Source organism: Cebus imitator, unplaced genomic scaffold, assembly GCF_001604975.1.
Source record: "Cebus imitator isolate Cc_AM_T3 unplaced genomic scaffold, Cebus_imitator-1.0 Scaffold81, whole genome shotgun sequence".
Taxonomy (NCBI): domain Eukaryota; kingdom Metazoa; phylum Chordata; class Mammalia; order Primates; family Cebidae; genus Cebus; species Cebus imitator.
Genome location: NW_016107396.1, coordinates 3642662 through 3661177, shown reverse-complemented (window position 1 = coordinate 3661177; position 18516 = coordinate 3642662). Strand labels below are relative to the sequence as shown.

Sequence of the window (18516 nt, the reverse complement as noted above, 5' to 3'; positions counted from 1 at the left end):
AAAAAAAAAAAAAAAAAAAAAGCATGTGCCCATAAAGCCATTCAAGGAGAGGAAAGGAAGCCCCCTTCTCCTCATTCTTACTATAGAATTCCTAATGGGGCTGGGTCAGAAATGAGCACTTCTAAATATTTCGGAGAAGTCCAAAGTGTTAAAAAGTCTTTTATGCAAAAGAATGTCTTTCTGCATCAGTGAATAGTAATGCTCATCAGAATTTCCTAATAACACAAAAGCAAAGCCAAGTCCATATATTTGATCAGATGTCAAAGTAATGGGAGGTGGACTATCACGTCAACCTTAGTCAGAGCTCCTGGTGGCTTCTTCTTATACACGCTCACCAATTTGAGTAAAGTGGACTTGGTGAGAGAATAGTGTTTGTTGACGGGGCATTTCTTCACAACAGATAAGGGAGTAGGGGAGGTAATATAGGGACGCTCAGAAGGAGTTGATGAAGCCCATATATGCATTCAAGAAGCCCATGGGATCCTCTAGCCTTGGATAGTGGCTAATGTGGTCATCCAGAATCGACACAGTGGACCTCCGCAGCGTTTTCCTGTACATCTCCAGAAACTCTGGTTAGGGATTTACAGGATCCAATGGTCCACAGAAAAAATGAGTAGGGATAGTTACAGAGGCAAGAGCTCCCGCCCAGCGCCTTCTGAACTTCTTCCTCTGATTGATGTACTGGAAGAGACTGTGGATGACTCAGTTCCCGGCCTTGTTGTGGATTCCTGACCACACGCCCACAGCTCACTCTCAGAGGGCCGAGTATACGGCCCAAAGACTGGGGTGAGAACTCGAGAGAATACAAAGAAGTTCATCACTCGTGTGAGGATGGGTGACGGCACACCTCTGTCTCTGAGTAGCTTTTGGAGGAGTGGACTGGACTCAGGAAAGATACCTCCATTTGGCAGAGACTCTTTATGGTAAACCGACCAGATCAATTCTGCTTGTACCTGTAGGGAAGCTTCTGAGCAACAATATCTCCGTAGTCATGAGACAGAAGGTTGATCCTGCTGTTCTGGAGCCCCAGATGCTGGCCTGCTCAGATATGGAACAGTGATGTGGTCTCGGTTTGTCGCTGAAGACAAAGCCTAAGAAATCAAGGGCAATCCCCAATGAAATGTCAAGGTCAAATCTTCCCAAATCTTGTACCAATCTTAGCTGGATGTTGGAAAACCGTGTAAAAGCACAACTATCCCCGGGCTTCCAACCACACCCACAGAATCTTGGTAGAAGATACGCAGTCCCTTGTAAGTGAAACACTTGCCTGAAGACTTCCATGAGCGAAGGGCAGGGGGGAGAGCTGAGGGGGTGGGATGTGCAGGTTCGCAGCAAACAGGGGCGCGGCCCACAGCCCACCTGGACCCACCGCCCCCTCATCCTGCGGAGTCGATCTCGGCGCCGCCCAGTGGCCGCGTTAACCCTTGCAGCGGTGCAGGGTCGGCAGGCAGCGCGGGCGCAGCCCACAGCCGGGGCAGGGTGGCGCCACTCTGCGGGTGTGCGCTGCGGCCCTGCGCTTTCGGGGCGCGGGTGCCGCAGAGGAAGTGCCGGGCTGTGCTTGCTGCGGCGGCCTCTATTTCTGAAGTGTTTCTTATATTTTCCTATTTCTTTTCATTTCTACTGCGTACACTCTCATTGACTGAACTATTACAATCTCCTCTTGAGGGGCTGAAATATTCATAGATATTTCCAGTCATTCTCCTTTTGAGCATATAGTAGGATTACATTTGCTCACCCCTGAAGTTAGGCATAGACAGTCAATGAAATGTGAACAGAACTGACATGTGCTACTCTTAGATTGAGTACGAGTTTTACAAGCTAGTGCATAATTCACCATACTATAGAGACAGATGATCTTCCAGATGGATGCCTGAGTGTAGAATATATAGATCAGTTTCCCCCACCCTTCACACATGGGCCCAAAATGTACATGGAGCAGGAGCAAGAAATACATCCTTGCTGTCTTTGTTAGTTTAATCCACAGACTTTGGAGTCTGTAGTTATATAGCATCCTAGCCTGTCCTGACTGATATGATCCCTTACCCGATCTCTCCACTCAAACTCTCTTCTTCCTACGATTATTCTACATCACTATCATTTTAATCTTCTGCAAGTAGAAGTCTCATTACATAAATTCCTTATGAAAATCTTTCAGTACTTCCCTGTTATCTTTGCTGGCTTTCAAGACCATCACAGTGTGCATCTCAACTTCCTTTGAAAACACCCCCCGTTTCTCTGCATGTACACACACCACACTTTCTAACTCATTCGCTTTTCTGTTCCTATGATTCTAGGATGCTCTCTGCTAGTTCTGTTTCAGTGCTACCTATTCTTAAGTAACAGTTCAAGTGCCAATATCTCTATGAGGCTTTTTCTGGATCTCTACATAAAAGGGACAAGAAACACCTTCCTCCCAAAGGAACAAAGAATGGTGATTACTTATAAGTAAGCCAGATTTTGGCAATTGGACCATTTTTGTCTTAACAAATATAGCTAACCAGTCTCTATAGCTTACAAGGTATTCATAAATTCTCCGAACAAAAGAAATTTATTGTAAAGAATACAGGTAAAGAAGAGTTCTGTGAAATTGTTTAAAAAATATGTAAATAAATGAATTCCCAAAGGACTGAGTCTTTATTGTAGTTCTCATCACACTTTGCAGTGGCCATTTCTAGCACTTTTCAGGCAGTAAGTGGTCTTCTTTCACTTCTTTATTATTGAAAATTCTTTTGCATAATGGCTAGTAAATATCTTAATGTTGAATATCAGAATGAATGAATGAATGAAATTAAGGTTACATTTTGTTTTAAATCTACCACTTTTTTCTTCAGAAGTCACAACAATGAGGCAAATGCTGCCAATAAAATAGTTCTTAAGTTAAAAAAACATAAGTATCTGAGAAATGAACTGAGAAAAGGAGAAATCATTACAGGACATGAATGGTACAGGAGAATCGTATATATCAAAGGGTGAACTCTGGGTCACAGCTTGTGGGATCAATAAAGACTCAAAGTCCTTTGGGAATTCATTTATTTACTTATTTTTTAAACAATTTCACTGAGCTCTTCTTTACCTGCATTCTTTACAATAAATTTCTTTTGTTTGGAGAATTTATGAATACCTTGTAAGCTATAGAGACTGGTTAGCTATATTTGTTAGGACAAAACTGGTCCAATTGCCAAAATCTGGCTTACTTGTAAGTAATCACCATTCTTCGTTCCTTTGGGAGGAAGGTGTTTCTTGTCCCTTTTGTGTAGAGATCCAGAAAAAGCCTCATAGAGGTATCAGCGTTTTTTTGGATATTTGTTAGTATAGAAGCACAGCTGATTTTCATATGTTGATTTTGTTTCTTGCAGATCTATTGAATTTCTTTAATAGTTTCTAATAGCACTTTGGATAGAGTTTAGGGTTTCCTATATATAAAATCATGTCATCTGCAAACAGAGATAATTTACCTTCTTCCTTTCCAATTTAGATGAATGTTATTATTTATTTATTTATTTATTTTTGGCCTAATTGCTGTGGCTAGTACTCATAGTACTACGTTGATTGGGAGTAGTAAGAGTGGACACCTGATAAGGTCAGGCTTTATTTCCCCACCCAAATCTCATCTTCATTTGTAACCCTCATAAGCTCCATAATCTCCACATGTCAAAGGAGACCAGGTGAAGGTAATTGAATCACGGGGGCAGTTTCCCCCATGCTGTTCTTGTGATAGTGAGTTCTCACGAGATTTGATGTTTTTATAATTCCCTTCACTTGGCAATTCTCCTTCTTGCTGCCTTGTGAACAAGTGCCTGGCTTCCCTTTTGCCTTCTGCCATAATTGTAAGTTTCCTGAGCTCTCCCCAGCTGTACTGAACTGTGAGTCAATTAAACCTTTTTCCTTTATGAATTACCCAGTTTTGGGCAGTTCTTTATAGCAGTATGAAAATGAACTAATACATCTCCCTCATCTTATTCCTAATCTCAGAAAAAGCTTTCAACTTTTCACCATTCATTATATTAGCTGTGGACTTATCATATATGTCCTTTATTATGCTCAGATACATTCTTTCTATACCTAATTTGTTGGGAGATTTTATCGTGACAGGATGTTGAATTTTATCAAATGCTTTTTTCTGCACCTGAGATGACAATATGATTTTTATCCTTTATTCTGTGAAGGTGGTGTAGAGTAATCCCCCTTTATGTATGGAGGGTACATTCCAAGACCCCTCGTGGATGCCTGAAACTGTAGATTGTACTGAAACCTACATATAGTATGCTTTTTATTATATGTATGTATCTATGAAAAAGAAGGAAGACCATCTGCTTTGAGTGATCCTTGGTTTTTGAGCTATGACAATGTTGATGGTTGGATGCCAGGAGCACATAGTGTCAGTGTCTAACAGTTGGGTTGTGATACAGTTTGGATACCCTGGGCAAAGGAATGGTTCACCTCCTGGGTGGGAGGAAATAGAACAGTGTAAGATTTCATCCTGCTACTCAGAAGAGTGCACAATTCAAAACCTATGAATTGTTTTTCTGAAAATTTCCATTTAATATTTTCAGACTATGAGTACAGGCAACTGAAACTATGGAAAGGGAAACCTAGCATGAGAATACTATATCACATTTATTGACTCATGTGTGTTGAATTATCCATTTATTCCAGGGATTTAATACCTCTTAATTATGGTGAATGTTCCTTTTGATAAGCTGTTGAATTTTGTTTGCTAGTATTTTTATGAGGATTTTTATATCTGTGTTCATCAGAGATATCACCCTGTAATTTTCTTTATTTGTAGTGTCCTTATCTGGCTTTGGCATTGTATAATAGTGACCTCGTAAAATGAGATTGGAAGGGTTTCCTTCTAGTGTCTGATCTTGAACTTTTCTTTATTGGGAGATTTTAAAATTTCTGATTTATTATCCTTATTTATTATCAGGTACTCATTACACAAATTTGTTCAGATTTCCTATTTCTTTATGACTCGGTAGATTCTATATGTCTAGCTTTATCAATTTCTTCTAGGTTATTGTATTTGTTGGTATATAATTCTTCATAGCAGTCTCTATAATCCTTTTTTTATTTCTGTTGCAATATCTCCTCTTTAATTTCTAATTTTATTTAGTTGAATCATCATTCATTTTTTCTTAGTTTGGCTGAAGGTTTGTCAATTGTATCTTTAAAAAGCAACTACTAGTTATATTGATATTTTCTATTCTCTTTCTAGTCACTATTTCATGTATTTATGCTCCAATATTTATTATTTCCTTCCCTTTTCTATCTTTGTCTTAGTTTTTTTCTATTTCCCTGAGGCATAAAGTTAAGCTGTTCATTTGAGATTTTTTTGCCTTAATATAGGCATTTATCAATGTAAACTTCCCTCTTCGAACGTCTTTTGCTGCATTCCAGAAGTTTTGGTATGTTGTATTATTATTTTCACTTGTCTCAAGATACTTTTGATTTCTCTTTGGATTTCTTCTTTGACCCACTGGTCATTTGGGAGTGTGTTGCTTAGTTTCCATATATCTGTGCTGGGATTAATATTTCTTAATTTTTAGCCAGGCTGCCTGGATTGTAATTACAATTTCACCACTTGCAAGATATTTAGCTTGAGGTAAGCCACTTAAACTCTTAGTGCCTGAGTTCCCTTATCTGTAACAATGAGGGCAATGGCGATATTAACAATAATAATAATAAGAGTATCTACCTCCCTGACTGATTGTGAAGATGAAATGAAGTAGTAGAAAGTAGTTAGAATAGTTCATAGTATACAGTATTTATTCTTATTATGTAGAACTAATATTTTGTGAGGCCCTTATAGTGCTAGACACTATTTGCATGAATTATTTCATATAATCTCACCACAGCTTTATAAAAAAAGTTTTTATTGTCCCATGTTTACATGGAGTGGCTACAGGAGTTTCTTTCAGCCACCAGTTAGTATATGGAGAAGCTGCAATGCAAACATAAGATTTTTTTTTTTTTTTAATCCAGCACAAGGACTTAAGTACTTTTCTACATCTGTCTCACCTGTTGACTATGAACTCAATGCCTGGATCCCATGAGGGAAGGGTGAAAGCACTGGGTGTTAAAACGTACAACTCATACTTCTCAGAGGATGTCCTTCTAGAAGTATTCTTTCTCTTACTTATGTTTTGTTCATTTTTGCTTGTTTTTGATGGTTTGTAGACATCAGTTTGTAATTTCTTGGTTACCACAAGAAATGAAGGGAAGGTCCTGGGAGTACCAACATTTAAAAGTGATCAAAAGAATGAAGGCCAGCAAAAGGGAGAGAATTCTATCATCTTAACTCCCAAACCTACTCTATGTTGATAGTCTTAATCTTAGTTAATGATTTCTGGTGCTTGATCCAAAAATCTCACCATGACCTCACTCATTTCCCTCTTTCTGCACTGATGTTGCTCTTCAGAGACAAAACTTCAATACTTTCCACCTAGACTTTCACTACTGATTTCTTTCTTTCTTTTTTGAAAGTGTCTCACTCTGTCACCCAGGCTGGAGTGCAATGGCGCGATCTCGGCTCACCGCAACCTCCGCCTCCTGGGTTCAGGCAATTCTCCTGCCTCAGCCTCCCGAGTAGCTGGGATTACAGGCATGTGCCACCATGCCCAGCTGATTTTTTTTGTATTTTTAGTAGAGACGGGGTTTCACCATGTTGACCAGGATGGTCTCGATCTCTTGACCTTGTGATCCACCTGCTTTAGCCTCCCAAAGTACTGGGATTACAGGTGTGAGCCACCGTGCCCGGCCTCACTACTGATTTCTAACTCATCTTTTTGCTGCTAGCTTTCTCTTATTTTGTGCAGTTCTCCAGCTTACCATAAGTCTGGAGTGAATTTCCAAAATATCAAAGGTTCTGCAACTTTTAATTTCTCTTCTATTGCAACCCAGGTTCATATGCTCATCACTTAGTCTAGAAGAGCTTTCCTCTACAATTTTGCTTGGTAAACACTTTTTAATCCTTTAAGACTCAACACAATTATTGCTTTTTCATGAAAATGGACATTCTTCAATCCTCTTGATATTAACAGTTTTTTGTTCTTGTGTCAGTGATAGACCCTGTCATATGTATTACAGTTTATCCTGGAGGAAAGCACCACAAGATCAAGAATTTCCCTTTTTTTTCCCTAGTGCTTGAGATATAGTAGCCATTCAACAAATACATGTTGAACAAAAGAATGAATTTATAACATATTTACCTTCACTTGCTTGGAGTTTCATAAGGACTGCAACAGCTTCAAATTCATGTGCTTTCTTTTAGCTTAACAGAATATCTGACACATAGTACAAAAGTTAAATATAATAAATAAAAGATTAATTCCATAGATATTTTTTAAAGAGTCAGAAAAGATATTAGTATCCAGGAATTCCACTCAAAGATGGAAGACCAATGGATGGTTACAAGTACATAAGCAGAGTCCAAAATGTAGGGTCCTTTTCAATGGCAGAGAGGAACAGGAGAGTCAATAAGAAGCCAACACTCAAGGAGCTTGAGTAGAGACTGGAATAGGCATCTCTTCATTATCTTATTGGCTGATATCTGCCTCTTGTTAAATAATTAGCTTAGCATTACCTCCTCTAAGAAAAAAGAATGTCTACTATGCAGAGTAAGCTGCCTTTCCTGGTTCTCCCTGAGTGCTCCGAGGAAGCCCCACCATTGCCTTCTAGGAAAACTTTCTTGCTTCTTTCTTGCCTACTCCAATCTGATCCCTTCACTTTATCCAGAGGGATGATCCAAAAGTTTGGGTCCAAATGTGATCCCAAAGTTTACAGTGGTCTACCACGATTCCTATACTTAAAAAAAAAAAAAAAGACCAAAAAAAGCTCTGTCATTCTTGCTCATCATAATTTTGCTACAATTTTTCAAGTTACGTTTCGTTCACAATGGAGATTTCCTGGTTTCGTAAATGTGTTCTCTTCCTTCTACTGCTTTAAAAAGCTCTTATCACCAAGACTTCCTACTACTTTCTTCACCTCCACTGACCCTACTGAATTTTCAAACTGCAATTCAAATATGACTTCCTTAGGGGAGTCTCATCAGACTGTCTCCCTGGACCACCATGCCCCACCCAACTACTAGATTACATCCCTTTATTAGGGGTACTATTGTTTCAATATAATTGCAATTATAATTATTGGCCCATTGAATGAGTTGATTAGTGTTCCTTCCTTCTTTACTATAAACTTTTAGAGGGCAGGTCTATTTCTGCTTTTCTTACCATTTTTTTCTCTTTAGTGCTTCCACATTGTCTGGTACATTGCAGAGACCTAATAAATATTTGTTGGAAGGAATGAATATTTAGTGAGAGAATAAATGGATAATGTAGTCATGAGTGAATAAAGATCATATCACATTTTTGTGGTAAATATTTTGTTTACCTCTAATGGCTGAAACAAAGAGTTCCATATCCTGAAATATGACATGAAAGCCATGGAATAAAAGGTTTGATAAGGCTGGGCATGGTAGCTCACACCTGTGATCCTAGCACTTCTGGAGCCCAAGGTGAGAGAATCGCTTAAGCTCAGAAGTTCAAGGCCAGCCTGGGCAGCAAGAGACCTTGTCTCTACAAAAAAAGAAACAAAATTAGCTGAGTGTGGTGGTGCACACATGTAGTCCTACCTACTCAGAAGGCTGAAGTGGAAGGATTGCATGAGCCCAGGATTTCCAGAGATCACACCTCTGTACTCCTGGCTGGGTGATAGAGCAAGATGCTGTTTCAAAAAAATTTTTTTTAAATAAGAAAGTTTTGATATGAAGAATATCAGTTTAATTATGAATGAGAAGAGATGTACAGCATTTGTAGGGATACAGAACCATATATTCCATAAAGGAAGAAGTTAAGAACAAGGACGTGGAATAAGCATGGGGCTTTAAATAACTTCTCTGAGCAAAGGGTATTCTTTGGTAAATAGTTGAGAAAACAAAATAAGGCTTGCTGCAGTGAAGCAAGTCAACTGAAAGCTTTCACAGGAGGAGCATTTAGACTAAACAACTTTATTTCAAACATTCAACAAACACTGACTGATTGTGTATTGGTTACCAGCCATATAATATTAGGTGCTAGGGAAATAGAGGTGTAGAATGAGGTGTGGGAGGTTCATTGTGGCTCTTGGACAGGAAAACACATATTCAAAGTTTGTGTTAGAAGGGTTAATCTGAAGGCTTTTGAAAATGGATCTGGGATAGGGAGGAGGTTTGTTGAATGAATAAATCAATCAATCCAATTAATTTAATAAATTAAACATGATTTTAGTGAGTATTCTATGAACCCTCAATTAGTTTGATTCCCTTGACTGAAATTTAACTTTGTATTTCACTAATTCTTTGCTTCCCTTACATTCAGTTAAAAAAATTTTTAAAATATAGTTTTTAAGGTTCAGAAACAAAAAAGTAAATGACATTCTGGAAAAATAGATGTACTAGAACTAAAAAAAATAAAAACAACGGAGATGGTAAATATGTAAGTGAGAAATATAATGATTTTCATTAACAAGAGGCACCATTAAATGTATTCTAATGTGGTTCAAATTAATTTTATTCTCTGTGCCCAGCGTGTTGTTATCTACTGATGGTGGTTTTTCAAATGCACTGTGCAGTTAGAGGTCATCATATAACCCACATAGACCTCCATCACTGAGAGGTTCAGAGGTAGAAGATGAAGGGGGACAATGTTGGCCTCCATTAATCTTAGCTTGAAAGCAGGATCTTTAGAGAACACTATCTAAATTTAGCTATGTTCAAAATGCTCCATCACAAAAGAGCAGCAAAAAGCAATCTCATTAAAACAGGCTCAGAAAACAATTCCAAGATATATGAGTAAAAGTAAACCAAACAACGGAAGCACAAATAGTATGACCTTCTCTTGACTTCCACTTGCACAACTCTACTTATTCAAGTTCTGTTTTGAACATTAAGCTTTTTCACAGCCATAACTTTTATGGTTTTTCAATCATCCCATCTATTATATTTCCCCTTTTATTTTTTATTGAGTTCCTTTAGGAGAAATTTGAAAAAAAAAATCTTTATAAATTGAGGTTTTTTACTCAAGAGCTTTTAAAATAACAGTATACCACCAAATCATTAAAAAAGTGTTCTTTTGTCGGTTAAGTTACTGTTTATTGAAATTTCATTGAAGACTAGAGAAATCTCTTCCAGTTGAGCCAAAAAAAAAAAAAAAAAAAAAAAGGACAGAAGCCAGAAATGCTGAATAAATTAGTGTCCTTTTTATTTACTTTTTAAAACTATGAATTGGCTCATTTAAATAGATTCTAAAAGTATTTGTATGTGGGTTGAACACTGTTGTCATGGAGATTAAAACATTTTTGTTGTTGTGTACACTGGAGATGGCAGTTTTTGTTTAGTTGATGCTTCTGTAGAATAAAAAAAAATTTTAGCTGAGAAAGATAGGTCTTAATGGAATTGTTAATACGTAGTCTTATTTTGGATGACATTTTAAAATCACTTACATTTTAATCTGTGTATCATAGAGCATCCTAGACAATGATCAATTCCATTGGTAGCTGTCTCAGTTGCAGTTCAGCCTTAAGTACTTACCAAATGGAACTCATTTGGGGTGTCAGGGGGTAACTGAAAGGTGTGGGAGCTGAGGAATTGTTTGAGAGCCTGTGGGCAGTGTGTCTGCTCCAATCGTAGTCTCAGTGAGGAAGAGCACCATCTGTGCAAGATTTTCTCAGATGTCCTCTATAGGGCTCTCATTGTCATCAGTTCTATGTGCTCTAAAATCATTGCTTTTTCTTCTTTATTTTAAATATAAGCTATTTTTTAAAGACATGTAGGTTTTATTTCTGTGTGATCAAAAACTCTGTCTTGGGCAACTTCTACTTTTTGGAATTAACACTTCCTTTGTGGTCTTGTGCATATATATATATATATATATATGCACACACAAGACTGTCTCTCTCTCTGTTTGTATATATAGATGTATGTATGTATATATACACAGAGAGAATGTGTGTGTATATAGATATACACAGAGAGAGAGAGAAAGAATCAGTCTTGCTTCTTAACCAGCTGGAGTGCAGTGGTGAAGTTATGGCTCACCACTGGAGCCTCCACTTCCCAGTGGTGCATCTCCATGCTGGGACTACCAGCATGCACCACCAGCCCCAGTTAGTTATTGTAATTATTTTTTCTTTTTTTGAGAGACAGGATTTTGCTGTGTTGCCCAAGCTGATCTCAAACTCCTGGGCCTCCAGCAATTTTCCTGACTTGGCTTCTCAATGTGCTAGGATTATAGATATGAGCCACCCTGCCCAGCCATCATACATATATTTTTGAAAATGATATAGAAACAATGAGACTTTTCTAAGTTTTTTTCTGCTTGCTAACTTATCAGAGAAAACTAATGGAAGTAATATTAAAAAGAAATCACTAAATGCTACTCATGGATAATGTACAAGAAAACACAGCGAAGTTATTTGGCACAAATGAAGAAGACAAGAAAAAATAAGTCGAGCTTTGTTAGAATACCATGGTAGACCCTTCGTATAGGATGTATCTTGTTGAGAAAGAGCAACTCTCATTAATAAATATGTAGAGGGATCACTTATAAAATGTATTTATGGCAGCAAGCTCCTTAGGTACATATATGTATGAAGAAATCAAGATGTGAAAAGATTTTCAAAGGTTAGAATGATACATCTATTATGATGCAATTAATAGCAGTATATTCTATTGGAGATTTGTTCTCCAAAATTTGATGAACTAATACCACGTAGGAACTAATGTGTATAACCTTAAGGGGTTTAGTGGACAGAAAGTTCATTAGCTGTTGGTATTGTAACTGAATGAGGAAAAAGCTAAAAGGATCTTCAACAATATGAATAGACATGGCTTCTTAAAGAGTAGTCTATGGTTCACCTGAGTGCAAATCACCGAGGATGCTGAAAATGCACAGTCAAGGTACCCTGCCTAGATTAAAATAAATTAATTTTAAACTTGGGTTTAGATGTTTACGTTTTTATCAGGACTTCCTATGTTCATCCTAAAGTTTGCAAAATGCTCATCTAATATAAAAAAGGTGATAGGCCCGATCCGTCTTCTGTTTACTAGGTTAAATCTGGAAAATATAAACCTCAGGCACCAGACTTCAGAGGGATATAGAAAAGCAATTACTTGTTGCGTTAGTCCATTCTTGCATTGCTATAAATACCCGACTGGATAATTTCTAAAGAAAAGATGATTAAGCAGTTCTAGGTTCTACAGGCTGTACAGGAAGTACAACAGTATCTGCCTCTGGGGAGACCTCAGGAAGCTTCCAATCATGGCGGAAGGTTAAGGTGGAGCAGGCATATCATAGGGTGTAAACAGGAGCAAGGGTATGGGGAGAAGTGCTACATACTGGAAAAGCTGTCTTGAGAACTCACTATCGTGAGGACAGTTCCAAGCGGAATGGCACTAAACCACTCATGAGAAATCTGCCCCCATTATCAAATCATCTCCCACCAGGCCCCTCCCCTAACACTGGAGATTACATTTCAATATGAGATATGGGTAGGGTCACACATCCAAACTATATCACTTCTGGAGAAACAATGGAGGTAGCTGTGAAGGTTTGTTACATCATGGCATTTGAGGAATGGCTGGGGTGATGGCAAACATTTATCATATAGAAGAGCAGGCTCAGAAAAGATATACCAGTTGTTTTCAAATATCTGAGAAAATATTCGTAAGCAGAAGTATAGTCATGAGTATGCCTCACTTGCCTAAACATTTTGATTAAAAATGCATTTTAGTAGATTTAATTATATCTTTTTCCTCTGGTGACCATCTGTTTAAAATTTTCAAAACCTAGATCTATGAAAAAAACTGTCAGTAAGATGCATTTGTTGCACCAAATTTCCCAGTTCTGAACTTTTTAATCAGTATTGTTGCCACTGGAGTCACTCACCAGCTTGCCTGCTAATCCATCTGAGCTGTGTCAATCAAATACAGCAGGGAGTGAAGAACAGCTGCTTTTCTTATTTCATTCTCCTATCTCTCATAAAATCTAGGTGCAATAACTGAAGATAGCCATTTTACCAAGAGCAGTTATTTCAATAGCTTGAACTTAAATACCAGCTTATTTTTCACAAAATAGAAGTAATGTTTAGTATAAGCTTTAATAGTGGCATGTACATGAAATATTTGGGCTTGGTGACTTTTAAGTTGTGATTGCTTTCTAAATGACTTCTCTGGATGTTTGAGGACTTTGTGTATGTACATTTGTGTATTTCGCACTTGTGGTAGGAAAATTCTAAGATGACCGCCAAAATTTGCAACCTCTGGGGTACACATCCTTTATGATCCTCTCCTGTTGAGCGCGATTGGAACCTGTGAATATGATGGGACATCATTCCCATGATTAGGTAACATTTGACAACAAAGTAGAAGGTAGAATTTGGATTTAACTCAGGTCCCTGATTAGTTTTCTTCAAGCTACTCAAAAGAAAGGTTATCCTGACGGCACCCAACATATTCAAATCAAAACTCCTGGCCGGGCGCGGTGTCTCAAGCCTGTAATCCCAGCACTTTGGGAGGCCGAGGCAGGTGGATCACGAGGTCAAGAGATCGAGACCATCCTGGTCAACATGGTGAAACCCCGTCTCTACTAAAAATACAAAACATTAGCTGGGCATGGTGGCGCATGCCTGTAATCCCAGCTACTGAGGAGGTCGAGGCAGGAGAATTGCCTGAACCCAGGAGGTGGAGGTTGCGGTGAGCCGAGATCGCGCCATTGCACTCCAGCCTGGGTAACAAGAGTGAAACCCCGTCTCAAAAAAAAAAAAAAAACCCCCAAAAAAACCTCCTAAAAGAACGTCTAGGGCTCAGGGAGCTTATCCTGATCTTGAAGAAGCAAACAATCATTTTGTGAGAAGGCCACATAGCTAGAAGCTCAGGAGGTTTCTGGAAGCTGAGAGCAGCCGGAACTGAGAACCAGCAAGAAAGCACAGCTGAGCTAACATGGAGACTGCAGCCTCTCTGCTGCCTTCTGAGACCCTGAGCAGAGGAGCTGTCTATACCGTGACTAAGGAACTGTGGTGATCAATGAATGTTTTTTTAAGTCACTAAGTTTGTGATAATTTATTATACAGCAATAGAAACCAAATACATCAACATTAAAAAGCAATACAGATGCTCCTTAATTGACAATAGGGTTATGTTCTGATAAACTCATTCTAAGTTGAAGATATCTTAAGTTTAATTGCATTTAGTACACCTACCTACTGAACATCATAGTTTAGCCTAGCCTATCTTTAATGTACTCAGAACACTCACGTCAGCCCACAGTTGGACAAAATTACCTGGAAACACAGTACCTGATAGAGTACTGGTGGTTCACCCTCATGAACATGTGGCAGACTGGGATCCTCAGCCTGCTGCTCCTGTCCAGCATCACAGAGAGAAATGTGCTGCATATCACCAGCCTGGAAAAAAATCAAAATTTGCAATTTGAAGTATGGTTTATATTGACTACATATTGCTTTGGCACCATCACAAAATCAAAAAAAACCAAGTTGAACTCTCGTAAATCAAGGACTATCTGTACCGCCAAACAGCCTATTACTCAAATCCTCAAATTTTTCTCTTTAATGCATGTGAACTCTATTTATATAGTCAATACTTCTTGAGTTAAAAAAGATTTGGATGATCATAGAATTGAAAAGTTTGAATGATTATACTCATTCTTTCTTATTCTTTATCTACAAACAAGCAACCAGTTGGAACATGGCTTAATTTTAGTTCTCAGGTTGTAAATTGCTGAAAGTTGACATTTTCTTATTGATGATTCTCTGCTATTTGATGAGTAGGTCTCATTGAACATCACAATTAAACTGCTTAAGAAAGTCGAGAGATACACTGTTTAACCAAAGGAAAAATGGTAAATGAAATGATAATTTATATTTTTTCCCAATTCATGGCCATTGAATATTAATTTAGGGGTCTGCACTTGTAGCTTGTTAATTGTTTGACATCTAGCTAGAAAGTGAAGTGTTACATCACAGATAGCTTTTCTAAGTGCAAACACATCACCTTGTTTATTCATTTGTTCACCACTCTTTAGTTAGGTATTCTGTACCAATGGTATGCCAGGTATGAGGATACAAAGATAAAATAGAACCTTTTAGTACAGTGTGAAGAAAGAAACATAAAGAAATAAGCATGCTAAAGTATTTTAAATACCAAGTTTATGTATTTACTTCTATATGCTTCATTTGGATTTTCTGAGGCTTCAACATTTTCTGTTTTTAAGACTAACTTCAAGGGTCAGCACTTTCATGAAAATTAATTGCTATTTATGTTTCAATCTATAGGAAGAGTAAAATAAACAATGAAATCTAATGACATTGAAAAGTACTTTCAATGTACTGCTGAGTGGAAAAAGCCACATTTTTAACTTGTATATTCAGTGTGATCCCAATTTTATAATTCTACTCCCTATCCATATATGTAAATATAATACATAAGAATGAGGCTGGAAGTAATTCAATCATGAGGTTAACAAGTTTTATCTCTGATGAGATTGTGTGTGATTTTTAAAAATTATATTTATTCTACACAATAAGCATGTGTTACTTTTATAACCTGAGAGGTAAACGTTATTAAAAAGAAGAGCATGAATTTAATGTGAGGATGTGAGACTGTGGTTGTTAAATACTTTTTTTTTTTTTTGGTTTGGAACATGGTTAGGAAGCGAAAGAGGAACAGAGATTGGGGGAGACAGAGGGAAATGCAGGCCTGAGGACAGTTATAGTGTTATAAAGGGAGATGCTTAAATATCATTGTAGTATGAGCAGAAATTGCAACGAGTGAGAAGCTAAAATGGAAGGGAGAAGATAAATAGCAGCAAGGTTTTTAGGGAAGCAGAAATGACTCAGATTTGAAATATAGGTGATAGAATTAGCCCTAAGGAGGAGAAAGAAAAGAGCTTTTGAGACTCTAGGAAAGGAGGTGAGAGTTGATATACCCATAAAAAATACAGAGATGAAAGGGTGGGAAGTTAAAGGAGCCTGTGTATGTAGCCTAAATTCTTGCTATGAACTAGAAAGCCAGGTGATTAGCTGAAATTGAGAATGGGATGGAGGTGGTCTTGGGGAGGTTAAAGCTAGAAAAATCCAGGCAAAGCAGATAACAAGAGAAGGACTTGATTTCAGACTGTGAACAGATTTGAGGGTACATCAGAATGCCACCCTGAGATTTCAGGGCTATAAACCTGTAGTGGGAACTCTGCAGGAATACTGATTTCTCCCTTCATCATCAAAGGTATTATACTGGTCTTATAAAGAGGCTTAGTCACTTCCCAGTTTATGTATTTTACAATTATATTCTTAAAACACTGTTTTTTTTTTTTTTTCAGTTTTTTAACCTGACCCCAGTCTACCTGTTTCCATCCAAGACATATCACTAATGCTTCTAAACCACCTCCTACCACACACACAATATACACTATGCTTGAGTCATTCCAAATTACACACTTTCCTCTAAATGTTAGTGTGAAATTAGGAAATTTGGGAAATGTGATTGACATGATTTGCACATTTGCCTTCTTCAAATCGCATGTTGAAATGGGATTCTCACTGTTGGACATGGGGACTGATAGGAGGTGATTGGATCATGGGGACAGATCCCTCATGAATGGTGTAGCACCATTCCCTTGGTGATAAGTGAGTGCTCCCTCAGTTAGTTCCCATGAGATCTGGTTGTTTAAAAGAAATTGTGATCTCCCATTGCTCTATCTTGCTCCTACTCTCTCCATGTGACATGTGTGCTCTTGCTTTACCTTCTGCCATGACTGGAAGGTTCCTGAGGCCCTCACCAGAATCAGATATCTGTACCATGTTTTCTGTAAAGCCTGCAGAACAGCAAACCAATTAAATGTCTTTTCTTTATAAGTTACCTAGCGTCTAGTGTTTCCTCAAAGCAATGCAATAATAGCTAACACAGTGATATTTGGTATTTCCTAGTCCATTAGTGCACATCCCCCCAATCTAAGATAAATATGGCATGAATATTTGAATATTTTTATGAGTAATAATTAAGCTTATTGAATTATCACCACCTCAGTGAGATATGTCTAATTTTAATACTAGAAAGATGAAGACAAGACCAGCAAGGGCAACTAACTTCTCAAGGACATGCTCATCTTCTTGTGAGAGCTGGAACTCAAAAGCAGACCTTAGCTTTGTCAGTATGCGCTTTTGGTTCCCAATCTGACATTAGGTGCAGATCTTTCTCTCTTTTAACCAAGGGCCAAATAAGACCCCCTGCTCTGCCCTGCCCTAGCTCTTGTCTTAGAACTAAATTATTATTCTCTCATTTTAGCGAGGTAGAGGTAAGACTATTTCAGATTGACTGATGAATTAATCCTATGAAAGGTCAGTAAAATGCCATCTAACTTATAGGGAGAAAAAAGAAAATAAATATCAACATGTGGAAATGTTTTAAAAAGAAAGACGAGAAGAGTAGGGGAAAAAAGAGGGAAGAATAGAGACAGGAAGGAAGAAAGGAAGGGAGAAGGGAAGGAAGGAGAATGTTTGAGCTTGTGAAGGATGTCTCTTTGCAACTGAATGTGTGAATTTAGATGCATTTATATAACGCAAAACAAAATGAAACAAACAGAAAACCAGGTACATTCAGTGACTTAAAAATGGAGTAATTCTTTCTGTTTTAATTTTTGAGTTTTAAAACTTTGTAGTTTTAAGTGCTCAATTTTTACTGAAGCAATCACATTTTTAAACTTAAGGGCATATATTTGGTGTGACAACCTAACATTTATGACCAAGTGTTAAAGATGAACCAGTTTTTAACTAGAAAATTTAAAACTTGAATATATTTGAGAATTGGGACCAAAAAACCCCCAAATATTATCCTTTATATTTTTTTCTTATTTCTAAAATATTTTGATTCTAAACAAATATATAAATACTATGTGGAGAATCTTAAATGTTAAAAATTTAAGTAAAATATTGTTTAAGCACTTACAATATGCCCAGGATTGTACATGATGCTAACAGTAGCAAGATGCAGTGGTGACTAACTTCGAGTGGCGTCTTTTTTAAACAGATGGCAGAAATGAATAAATCTACGATAACATAATGTGAGCTTGTTCCGCACTAGTGAATATGGGGCACCCAGAGAAAAGAGTGTGTGGAACTTCAGGGGAGGAGAAGCTTTGGGTTTGGCTCTCCAGGAAGACATGTTCAAAGCAGAAGGGAAAAGGTCACTGATTGTTCAAGAAAAATGAGTACTCTGGAAAGGGGCATTATTTGAGAAGACCAAACAGCAGTATGGAAGATGGATGAGGAGCCAGGCAACGTGGGTAGAACTTGAGTATCATAATGTTTCTCCATCTAAATTCTACTAGTACCAGAAGTCTTACTGATATTTTATTTACTCTACAAAGTGGCCGCCTCAGTGACACATAAAAAGCCAACATCTGGGAGTAGCTTAGGTGGGTTCCACATTGCCCAGGATTGACCCTCTTTCTCTCACTTATCAGCTGT

General features: G+C 37.7%; 1 protein-coding gene and 1 pseudogene across 1 annotated transcript in view; one reads left to right on the top strand and one right to left on the bottom strand.

Annotated features, from left to right (window-relative positions):
* LAMA2 (laminin subunit alpha 2) overlaps positions 1-18516 on the top strand; it is a 621613-nt gene that overhangs the window by 45288 nt on the left and 557809 nt on the right. The window lies entirely within an intron of this gene.
* On the bottom strand, positions 83-1489 carry LOC108307816 (annotated as a pseudogene).